The sequence below is a fragment of the Periophthalmus magnuspinnatus genome, chromosome 10 (assembly GCF_009829125.3).
Source record: "Periophthalmus magnuspinnatus isolate fPerMag1 chromosome 10, fPerMag1.2.pri, whole genome shotgun sequence".
In the NCBI taxonomy this organism is placed as follows: Eukaryota; Metazoa; Chordata; class Actinopteri; order Gobiiformes; family Gobiidae; genus Periophthalmus; species Periophthalmus magnuspinnatus.
The window spans coordinates 23,223,627-23,235,752 of record NC_047135.1 but is presented as its reverse complement, the minus strand read 5'-3'; the positions used below and the strand labels follow the sequence as shown (position 1 = coordinate 23,235,752).

Below are 12,126 nucleotides of genomic sequence, written 5' to 3'. Positions count from 1 at the left end.
TAGCAGACACAAGCACAATAAAACTGTGAGCTCCTGGGTCTTTTTTGTCACTGCTAATCAAATCTTGATTTAAATTACAGCAATTAACAATTTGCCAAGACTGGAAAACGCAATGTCACCTGCAAAGAAAAACATAGCTTCAACATGGAATCTTATAAACTTTTCTCACATTTTTATGCTCCTGAATGTGTAAATTTAAGTGCAATCACAAAAAAAAGAACTTGAGCGATCTGTGAAATTACTATGAGTAGCATTTAATTAATTGATTTTAGTAATTTGTTTTTGTGGTGTTTATGATGGTATAAAATGAACTCAGTCAGCCAATGTCCTAATCAGTGTGCTATCAGTTTCTGGTCAAATAAAGTGATAGCACATTTTTTGGTTATGAACCAGGATGCTACATGCTTTATTGACAATAAGTTTAAACTGGGGCTAAACCTGGAACTAAACCTGGACTGGAGCAGGATTGAACCAGGACTAGAACAAAACCAAATTATCTGTACTAAATTGGGCTCAAACCAGCACAATATCAGGACCAGTGAGAATGATTCTCTTCATTGTCTTGCTGTCTGTGGCCACCCCAAATGTGTTTTATTGTGTCTAGACTGTAACCATTTGGAACAATTGTATAATAAAATGATTCAGCTATATGCATCTACTCTTCCGTATCTTCCAATAAAAGGCCAATGTCCAAAAATAAAATACTAACATTATACTTTTTCCTCAGAAATCTGTCATGCAAATAATACATTTTCTGAGCTGAGGTTAATGGAAACTTCTGGCTTTCTCTCATAAGCTGAAGTGGCTGTGTTGACAGAGAAGGGTAATAGAAGCACTTCACTATTGGTCCATCCAGGATTACTAATGTTAGCTTTAATGAAGTGTTCCTCACAAAACCCCCAGCGAAATGAGAACTGGCCAGTATCCAGCTTTTTCCAATGGGACAAACTGTGAAATATGGAAGCAGCTCTCATCGTGGAGCACGCTGCCAGCAGTATTGTTCTGCAGGTGTGCATTCACTACAGCAGCCCTCTTCATGGCTCCAGTCTCTAACTTGATTTTAGGTTTACTTTCCCATTTTTGAAGTAGAGATCGACTTTAGTGCCAGAGGTTAGTCATCATAGTCTTTTGTGGTGGGTGAACAGAAATGCTTAAAAGCTGTGAATCACCAAACTATCGGCAATGAAAGGATATAGTAAAAGTTGAGAGACTTGTTGAGAGAGTTGTGCATTGTAAAGTTCATTCTTATAAATACTTATGTGTGAAGTAGCACTGTGTGATTAATAGTTTTTTATAGTAGATCCAATAATTTCAATGTGTCAATGACAAGGTAATTTTAATGCAGAGGTTTACAGCCAGTCTTTTGTTTAAAAAAAGCATGCGGTTTGGAGCTGCTCTATTCTATTAGAAGTGAACATCACGGAATATCTCTCCTGATTGTTACTCACTGATACCGGAACATTTAATACCAGATCACATGACTGCATAAGATTAAGGAATAGCTGCACCAACACTGAGGCGGGAAAGAGGGCTTTTAGCTGTTTTGCTTCACAAAATGGAATACACTTCAAGGAACAGCAAAACTGGATACGTTCGTGACACAATCGCAATTGAATAATCTGGTAACAAACTTTTATACACACACTTGTTTTTATTGTTTTATATGGACGTATGTGCTTATTTGTTTTCTTTGTTTTTCTGTTTGTATTGTATTTTAAACAGGGCACCCATGAAAAAGAGAGCGCCAGTGCTCTCATTGCATTCCAATGTATAAAAAAAGATCAAGAAAGAAAAAAAAGGTCAGACTTTGAAAGAGGATATTTGACTATTTTTGTGTTAAATTTCCGATCTGTAAGTTTATATAATTTTCTTTTATCGGTAGATGGCAAATGTTTATGCTCCCATTCCCCCTCTCTTCACGTGGCCTTTGTTGAGACTGACCTGTGCTCTCTGGTCTTTTTCTGTCAAGCCAAAGCTGGCACATTATCAGACAGCAGTAGCGTAGATGGCATCTAGTGGTGTAATGTGAAAATATATTAGGGCTGGGTCTGCCAATCAAATCACAAACGGTAGCTTTAAATGGCACTGATTATGTTCAGGAAATGAATACTGAAAGACATTTTTAATAAGACAAAGTACAGCTAAAATGAAAATTGTGATCAATATGAGGGAAAAAAGCATCCATCCTTACCCTGGAGGTTTGAAAAGAATTAGTAAAACAGTTTAGTGGACTGGATCAAGCAGGGATAACTTTATTTATTTTACCGTGCAGTACAAAAATAAATGTACAAGCCTTCACTGTCGGTTCATGGCACTCTCTGTTTGCAAATTGAGACTTGAGTTTTGTTTTGTTAGGGTTTTTTTTGTTGTTGTTTTTCTTAAGCGCCACTTCAGTAACGAATTGGTTCGACAACAGACAACAGATGTTCAAAATTATTACAATAAATATTTTGCATTGGTAATTTACTCGCTGTCTGATGGAAAGGGTGGGAGTGAGTTAGACAGTTGGAAAAAAACAACGAATCAGAGGTAATATTGGCATTATGTAGCTAATAGATGCTTTTTAGTAAAGGCCCCTGCCTGACTCCATGGAGATATTATTGCTTTGCTTTAAAGATTCAAAAGTATGGCATTAACCACATCTACCTCCATGGAGTTTTTATAAAATGTTTCCTCCTTTAAGGCACTCAAAGCACTTTCCATCAAGGAACCACTCACCCATTCACACACACATTCATACACCAGTGCGCACAGACACTGGAGGCAAGGAGGGTTAAGTGTCCTGCCCAAGGATGCAACAACAGCATTCATCTGTGGGAGCTGGAACCTGGATCTGACCACTCAACCAATGATGTTTACGTTAAGAGTGAGATTCAAACCCCTGACCTTAGTGTCAGCGAAGAAACACTCCTCCAGTTGAGCTACTGTCTCCCTGTAATTGAACAAATGCAGGATAGATACATTCAGTGTCATACAGTGGAACATTCCAGGCAAAGCAATAACATCTCCATAGAGATAAACAGATAACAGATCACCCCCCAGAAAAAGCAATGAGCACCTTTAAGCTCTTTACAACATTAATGTGCAATCTGTCTGCTCTGATAAAAAAAAAAAGATTTATTTAAATTGCATGAATGATTATGGTAAAATATGCTGAGGAACTATATACACTATATATACAATATATGAAGACACTGCTTTACTGTTTAAATATCACAGTTGGATTACACATCATAGCTCTCCTATGGGAAGTTTAGTTTCATTATTGGGCTGTGTGCCCGCTGAATGGAGCTTTGTCTTGGACTCATGTTGGAAGGAGAAAAACGACAGATTCTGAGCATTTCTAAAAAGCCTTTTGCACATCGCCAAGTAAAGCTGTGAAATCTCTCCTCCAGCCCCCCTCCCCATCCAAAACACACCCCCATCCTCGTCCACTGCACTCATCAATGAGAGACATGTCCCCGACACTGGGTCCATTCACACTCACGCGCTGCCTTCAAGTCTCCTCTGCAAAGTCTGTCCATGGAGGGATACACACTGTGTCTGTGTCTTGGCTCAAAAGCGGTTTACTTTTGATAATGAATGAATTTTGTTGTTGACACATAGAATAAGAAATGTGAAGAGGAAAAAATAAGATAAAATAACCTTTATTTGTCCCATAGTGTGAACTGTGAACTCACCTTATAAAGCCTGGTGTACTAAATAACTAGCATTTTTAACAAGGTGCTTAAGAATAATAGTGTAATAATGGTAAAAAGTTAAAATGTCCGCTACTGAAGTCAGAGATCCACAGTGTTAAACTTTGGATTAAAGACCATTTACACTTCACTTTGAAAAAATCCTGTCCCAGATTGGCCTTTTGGTTACGCAGAGCTAAAGTGTAAACTCTATGGAAACATTTGAGTATGGCCTAGTTCTTGTTTAACTGTGTCTTTTGCTTCCACAGAGTTTGCTTCAGCCTGTAAAGCCAAAAACTGTAAAGAGCATTGCTAAACACACAAATGTCCAGTTGACTCCTGTGTGATCACTCACTTTCATCGGTACACTGCGTTTTCTGTCAGTGTGTCAAGCGTTGGCTAAAATCATGTAATAAAGCCATCCCAAGTATGTTTTTGGTTAACTGCGATGTACCACTTTTTTAAGCATTGAGACTTAAGTGATAGTGGAGTGATGACAGCATTTTTGCATCTGATGGCTATTCCTACAGAAGCAATGCAACTCTTTTAGCCATCATGCTATTTAGTTCCTTTTCTACTCATTTTGGTTGAATATTTTTTACATTGCCATGTGGTAGTGGTAGGATGAAGTGACAGCAAAGCAAATTGCCACTGGATGTGACTGATCATGACAGAAAGGGGATTCGGCATAAAAATCTGCTAAATAACTGTCAAAGGTTTGCTGTGTCCATGTGTGGCATTCTTGATTCCAGTTTTGGGACGGCTACTGTTACATGTAATCAATAAAAGGGAAACGTTCAGACGAGTCCTTCAGGCTGATTGGGTGAAGCATCACAACAGAGGTGCAAAGGTGCAGGCAGAGAAATCTAACTTTTGCTGAATCTAGATGAGAGAAAAGCACAGACACCTTTGGCTTCCAACCAACCCACAATGCTGCCCTGTGATTGGAGCCTAAAACTAGAGGCAGGAGTGGTACAAGATGGAAGTATTGCAGGAATTTATCTTGCTGTGCAATGTAATCCATGGGTTTCAGCATGATGAACACTGATATCAAAACTGTTACCATAGTAATGAACAATTCAAAACTAATTTTATGAAATTCAAAGGGACAAAAGTCATCAAAATGATACCAATAATGGAAAAAGGTTTTTGTGACTGAAACCAATGGATAACGGGTTGAATTGCCTGGCAAGTCTAGACTCTCTGTACTGATATCTGTTTGATCGATATCACTCCCTCTGTCGCATCTTGAGCCAGAACCAAACATGAATGTGCTGTCAGATTTATTTATTTCAGTGAAACAAAGGAGCTCATTGGTCACCTGTGATTCACAAACAAAATGACATTTCTCTCACCTCAGTTTAACAGTTTAGTGCTTTGCTTGTTGATTCTACAGGAATCTGCAATGTTTTTCATCCATTGTGATATTTTTTTTCCTTTAATTTTTCCTCGTAAGCAGTCATATTTTTTGTGATTTAGACAGACCATATGTGTCCCTGATTGGCTAATCCACATGATAATCACGCCCATCTGAAAGCTGGAAGATTCACCATTGACCAGACTCACATAAAATATTGGAGACATGTATTCTGGATCCCAGGAAATGAGTTGAATAAAAGGATGAGGCCACAAAAAAGTTTCATATGGGGGTTATTTGCGTTTGTGGTCTGGTCTGCAGAAGCCCGTAGGTGTGGATTGTCACCAGCCTCTGCTCCACAGTCATCAGTGGTAATATGTCAGGGCCCAGTGTCCTTGAGGGAGAAAAGCTTAATCTGCTCACTCACCCCCATACCCCCTCAACCACCCCCACCACCCATACACACATATTCAGCCCTCTTACCCCCCACAGCAGAGCGGCAGCAGCCGTGTGAGCCAAATGACAAGTGGGCCCGGCATCATGCCAGGACCAGGCGCGTCGTGGGGGGTGTCCATGATTGATTAGTGTGTTTAACTCATTCCATTACACTGGCTAATAGCCTACGGTATGCTACTGTAAACTAGAATGGAGAGAAGCAAGGCAGCATGCGCGATGACCTCAGCACTAAATGTTTTTGCAGTGTGAATGCAAGCGGCATGACAGAAATGCCTCAACGCGCACAACCCCATCAGAGCCATTATGAACTGCATTTTACTGTGCTGATCTGCTCAGAGCGGCTTCAGTATAACAAGATCCTATGCCATATGATGACTAAGATATCTATTATATCAGATGCTAGGAAACAATTCTAATACCTATAAGAAAAAATAAATTACTACATAAATGTCAAGATAAGTTTTGTCATTTGTGTATTAATGGTTGCCTGGCAAATCCAGAATGATATCTCTGTGATATTTTTATACAGTCTGTTCCCCACATCCTCCATTGTGTCTCAAGCCCAGTCAAACATGATCGTGCATCAGACATTTTTTCAGTGACCATTGGTCACCTATAATTTACAAATAAAATCTAATTTATCTCATCTCAGATTAACAGAGTTTAGTGCTTCACTCATTGATTCACAGAAATCCACCTGTCAATTACAGCCATTTAAAAGCTGTGAGATTCACTGGTGTGAAGTGTTGAAGAAGTGTGCGTTCCAGATCCCAGGCAATACTAATGGTAGGATTTGTTTCAAAGTTGACATTTTTCACTTGTCCAGAAGCATTGACATTTGAGAAAAGTTCACACCTTAGGGTAGTTTAAGTTTCAGTATTTTCAGTGTAGTTAGTTTCTCCCTTCAGACAGTGACTTACCAGAACTCTGTCAGATTTGAAAAACTACTTGGATGAATGGCGAAATGTCTTCACTCTTAAAAACTTTTGTCCAGTTGACAGAATTCAATTTTCTTTTGTGGTGGAGATTTAAAAAAAAACTGAAATATGTACTGCCACACTAATACAAGAATCATATTCATTTGAGAACTGTAGGGGTCTGAACTGCAGGGTTTGCAAATTGTATGCAAACTAAGAGGCTGCGATCATAATAAAGAATGAAGCCATAGTTGTTACCCTAATCATACACTAAACAGGACTGTAGGTAATATCTTTGCTCAGTTAAATTAGAGGAGTTTGCAGTGTCTGTAGCACAGCACACAGAAAAAAAAAACATGTGCATGGCATTGGCACATTTGTATTGAGTACTGGCATTGAGGTAGCAGGCTGACATTGAGTGCAGTGTGCTAGTCCTGTTTGTATAACTGTAGGTCATGTCTGTGTATTCAGCCTCTTTTCTGCTGTTCAAACACAGCCACATTCAGGTGAGCTCTTCATGAGGCTATAGTGCAGGCACATGACATCTGACTCTAAGAACTCAAATGTAATACAACAATTTATCATTTAATCTACATAATTAGTACTTTTACATGACAATATCCCCTGTATTTCACCATTACAGGTAAAATAATGTATTTGGAAAACCTCTTATTTCAGATTCAGAAATAACAAAAGTTTTATTTTATATACAGTGAACAAACTAGAAAGGGGTTTGACAAATAATATTATTTGGACAATGCATAACACTACTGAGGAGTAGAGCAGTTTTAATTAGGCTAAAACTTTGTTAGCTTCAATGTTAAAGAAAGATTCTAGTAAATGCGGGCTTTAAAAACTTGGAAGCACTTTTAAAAGCACTTTTAGAAGGATTACTACCTAGTGAATCTGACCATTGTCAACTCTGGAGAGTGAGAGCTTAAATATAGATTACGTGAACATGCTTGAATGAAACAACATAACACAAAATATGTTTTTGAAATATGATTTATTTACTTTATGATTACTATAGACTAAATAAAAAGTTGTGTTGGTAGAAATCTGGACCATTATTTGCACAGAAATATGTTCAAATAAAAATACAGCAATTCTTCAACCTTTTTTCACTTTTTCATTTACTTTTTGTTGTATTATTAGAGGCAATACAACCAGTAAAAGACATTAGACATTTTGACTTGAGGGGATAGGGAGTGCATACATCAACGTCTGAGACAATAAGAATGGCTTCTGTTCTCAAATGGGAGTGTAAGTGTGTGTGTGCATGTGTGTATGTGGGTGTGCGTGTGTGTATGAGTAGGTAAGTAATTAAACAGAAAAGAAAGCAATAAGAGGGAAAGGGCGGATAATTAAGAAAGAAGAGAAAAAATAAGTGAGTGAGACTCCCCTCTTTTCCTTTCATTTCCTTATCTTTTTTTCCTCCTTTTCTCCTTCCCTTCCCTCTTTTACTCATGTGTTTCTTTTGTTAATTCGTTTTTTGCCAGATAATGTGAGTACAGCTAAGGGCAGTGCAGTGTGCTGATCATGATGGCTCAATCGTCAGTGAGGCAACCCTCTGACCCGATAGGAAGTTGCTCTGTCTCATCTGTTGAGTGGGTCCAGTAGAATTGTTTTTGAAATTGTAAGGTTTAAGAGCAAAGGTGGGAGAACTTTGAAGAAATCCAAAATTACTAATAAAGATTATGATAAGTAAGTAGTTTAAACAATATAATAATATATGATTTGTTTTAAAAAGTAAAGTAAGTAAAATGATGATGATGATGATGATGATGATGATGATGATGATGATGATGATAGTACGTGGTAAAAAAGTTAAACACATATGAATGCATACATACATACATACATACATACATACATACATACATACATACATACATACATACATACATACATACATACATACATGCATATACACATACATACATTCGTACATACATACATGGTGGTAATGAGCACAGAAGAAATGATCATAGAAGAGACATAGCTGTAATAAGTAAGAAGAAAATGAGGGTGGGAGAGGTGAGGAAAGAGAGAGACAGTAGACAGAGATGAGAGATTTTTTTGTAACTTTATTCTTTGTCTTGTTATTACGATTTCTCTTCAAGGAAGGGACGTGTGCAGAAGGATAAGATCTTAGGAAATGGCGAGATGATTCATTTGAAAGGAAAGCTATAAACGAGGAGCTTTTTACTTTTTCAATTAGTGGCTCATTTTGATGCACCAAAAATTACACTAAAAGTATCTGTGATACCTTTCTCTTTATCCCCAAATTGGTCACAATCTGGAACCCTGCAAATATTTCTGAGCATATTTATTTCACACCAACCTTCTTTTTCTGCAACTGCTATGCTCAGTTTCCCCTTAACTTGCATATGATGTGCGTTCATGTTTTCTTCTAATTATTACTGGGTTTGGTGGGATAGTACCTGTGGTAAATATTTATCCTTGTTTTACATGCAGTGTGTGGAAAAAAAAGTTTAGAAAAAGTACAAAAAACATGTGGTGCTGTGTTCTAAAATAGAATAGCTCAACATATGTCATAAACACAGAAAATTACACCCAAAATGCAGGGGCAGTTTACGACCAAGGTACAAGTGTTATTGTTTATTTTAATCTACTCATAAATATTGTGCTGTTAAACAGGTTTTGACCCCTGTTTACATTATGGTTACTGGGTAACAGTTATGTAATTACCCATACATATGTCATATCTCATGCCCATGCCCAACCAGGAAGAAAATTATACACTTCACAAAAATACTAAAATGAGGGAAAACTATGGAGAATATTTAGTAACATTTTAAATATAATCATGTCAACTATGTTTTAGTAAAATAGTTGTTGTTCTGTCATATGCACTTTAACCCCTCTTATCTTCCCCCTGTATTAGATATATTCTTTCACTTTTCCTGCCTGTACCGGAGTCCCACCTCCCTCCCTCGCTCCATTCTCCAGTGACTGCTTCATCACCGCACGTTTGATCCAATGAGCAGACACATGGATCACAGCTCAATTACAGTCCCAAGGTCAGGTGTTTGATGGCAGCACGTGCCCCGCTCGGAACTATTTGTCTTTGTTAGGGCCTCGTGTATTAATGGCGTGTGTTACAAAAGGAGGATTGGTCAGATTGTACTGTTGAGTGTCAGCTTTGAATTTGCCCTTCCGTCAATTAGATCAATGCGAGGGACAGGCCTGGAAGCACAGCCCATTACACACACGCTACATGTGGAGTTACTCGCTACTTATATTGATTTACTCAAGAACATGTCTACCGTTGTTCAGTATTTCACATGTATTTTTTGCCTGGGCAGTCAAAATGATGCTTTGACAATACTTTACAAAGACGTATGGGTGTTTCCAATTTCAGATAGACATTATCGGCAGGCTGATTAACCAATCAGAGAAACGCATGGTCAGTTTGTGTCAAAATAAACATGGCTGCTGACAACTAAAGAAGAAATCTGAGAAACAGATTCTACAGGATTAACAATTGAAACACTAAATTCTTGTGCTTCTGAGGTTTAAAAAAAGTTTCAAAGCAGTGTTGTGGGCGGGAGGGGTCAAGTACTTTCAACAGCCCCACTCCTGATTGGCTCTTTGGCTTCGGATTGGCAAACAAGGTCCCTGGTTGCAGATTAGCTGTTATAACTGCTAGCTTCGATGAGCTTCATTTGGTTGCAGCCGAACACTATGCGTGATGTCACACTCCCTTAGTCCACTTTTATTATACAGTCTATGAACCCTACCCAAGGCATTCCATTTTGAATCCTGCTTAGAAGCACCAGTGCACAGTTTATTGGAGTACATCATACCCTGAGCTTGGGGACATCATGGGGCCTGTGTGGTGTTGTGGTGTCATAGACTGTCTAATTAGAGCAGAGCAGAGTGAATTGTGTGTGTATGAGTGTGTGTGTGAATAATGAAGAGCTGGCAGCGTGCACGGGCCTCTTTGATGTCCCCCCCTTTGAACAGAGTAACCCCCAAAATCCTGCACTGCGCACAATCCTTATCTGCAGTGACTCACCAGATTTGTTTTGTACGCATCTTATTAGAAGTGTGGTGGAATGCATGGGCCCCTCCCAGGTTCTGACGCAAATAGGCTTTAAATAGTAAGATTGTTATAGAATATGAAATTAGTCTGGCAGGTTAAGCATGAACCAGAGGGTAGCCAGTTTGGGTCTCGCCCTAGCATACAATGTAACGCTATCAGCACTGCCTGCTCCAAGGACAAAATGGTGTCAATAAAACAAGCATTGCGATTAAAGTTAGATTTGTAATTTATGTTTTAATAATAGGATTCAGTTCTCTCTCTCTCACACACACACACACACCCACTTGGACACACACAATAAAACTGGGACTAAACCCGTAACTAAATCTGGACTAGGCCAGGGCTAATGGCTAATGCTAAATCTATATCAGGACTAAACCAGGATCAAAGCAGGATCAAACCTGGACGATCACAAATTGTTTTTCTGTGAATAAGATTAAAAAAAATTACATTACAAAACAATAAAATGTATTTGTACATACATTTGTAGTAAAAAAAAAGTTGTGTGAACAGATGCTGGTGAATTGATAATGCTCATTTACCCAATAGGTCCTTTTTCCCTTGGCTATGTAATATAAAACTTTATATTAAATTAAATTTGAGCAGTGTTTTAAACTTGTCAGTGCCCCTGCTGACTTGTAAATTACAGCTGTCGATCATCGCATAGTTAAATCCACAAATGTTGAGATGTACAAGTCACTGCTGTTAAAATGTGAAGATTGATAACTGATAAAATCATGACAATTGATGATTTTGTATGTGTTCATTCTGATTTTGTTGACAGATTTTCCTACACCTTGCTGTCAAAGTTCCAAAGTCACTGCACTATAGGGGATGTATTTTTGTGACATCTTGTTATTGGAATTATTTGACATGTCATTGGTGTATTTTAGTTAAATCTTTGTACTGTTTTTGTTTTTTGTTTTTTTGTTTTTATGTGTGGGTGAAGGCTGATTGTAATGTCCTTGTAACTTTTAATGCAGTAGGCATCCCTTCTTCAGGATGTTGGTCACGAGTACACAGCTGGTTAACCTTAAAGGAAACCAAGGATCTAAACTATGCCTGGTCATTTAATAAATCACTTTAATCGTTATTTTAATTATAGCTATACTCAATTACAACTGAACAGAAATGTTAATGTAATTCTGTTCTGAAGAATGTGGGTGGTTCGTCAAGAAATCCACCTGTTGAATCCATAATGGCTTTTATAAATTTTATTTATTATATATATATATATATATATATATATATATATATATATATATATATATATATATATATATATACTCATAATGCTGATTCCAATATTAAGATAGGAAACTCTATAGCAAGGTCAATAAATTCATGTTCCTTTTTAGGATACTTCACAAATTAACTTAAAACTGCAGTGCCCAGTGGAACCTGACATCACTGTAAACGTCATCACAACAAAGCTCTCCGCACCTCTGATAGATAGCTGCACTTCATGCTAGCGAGCTGCAGATTTGTACCACAATGACTAATCAGTGCTGCCAAATCATATGTGTTTCACAGATTAGGAAAATAAAATTGAAATTTGGAGAACAAAGTAAATACAGGTGGGAAGTGGGCGTATGCCAGGGGCAGTTAGAACATGTGTTGATCAGTAAAATGGCGTCTTGAAAGTAAATG

At 37.9% G+C, this 12,126-nt stretch overlaps 1 protein-coding gene across 1 annotated transcript in view; it reads left to right on the top strand.

Annotated features, from left to right (window-relative positions):
- The window catches only part of si:dkey-237h12.3 (teneurin-3), a 191,043-nt gene that overhangs the window by 135,959 nt on the left and 42,958 nt on the right, over positions 1–12,126 (top strand). The window lies entirely within an intron of this gene.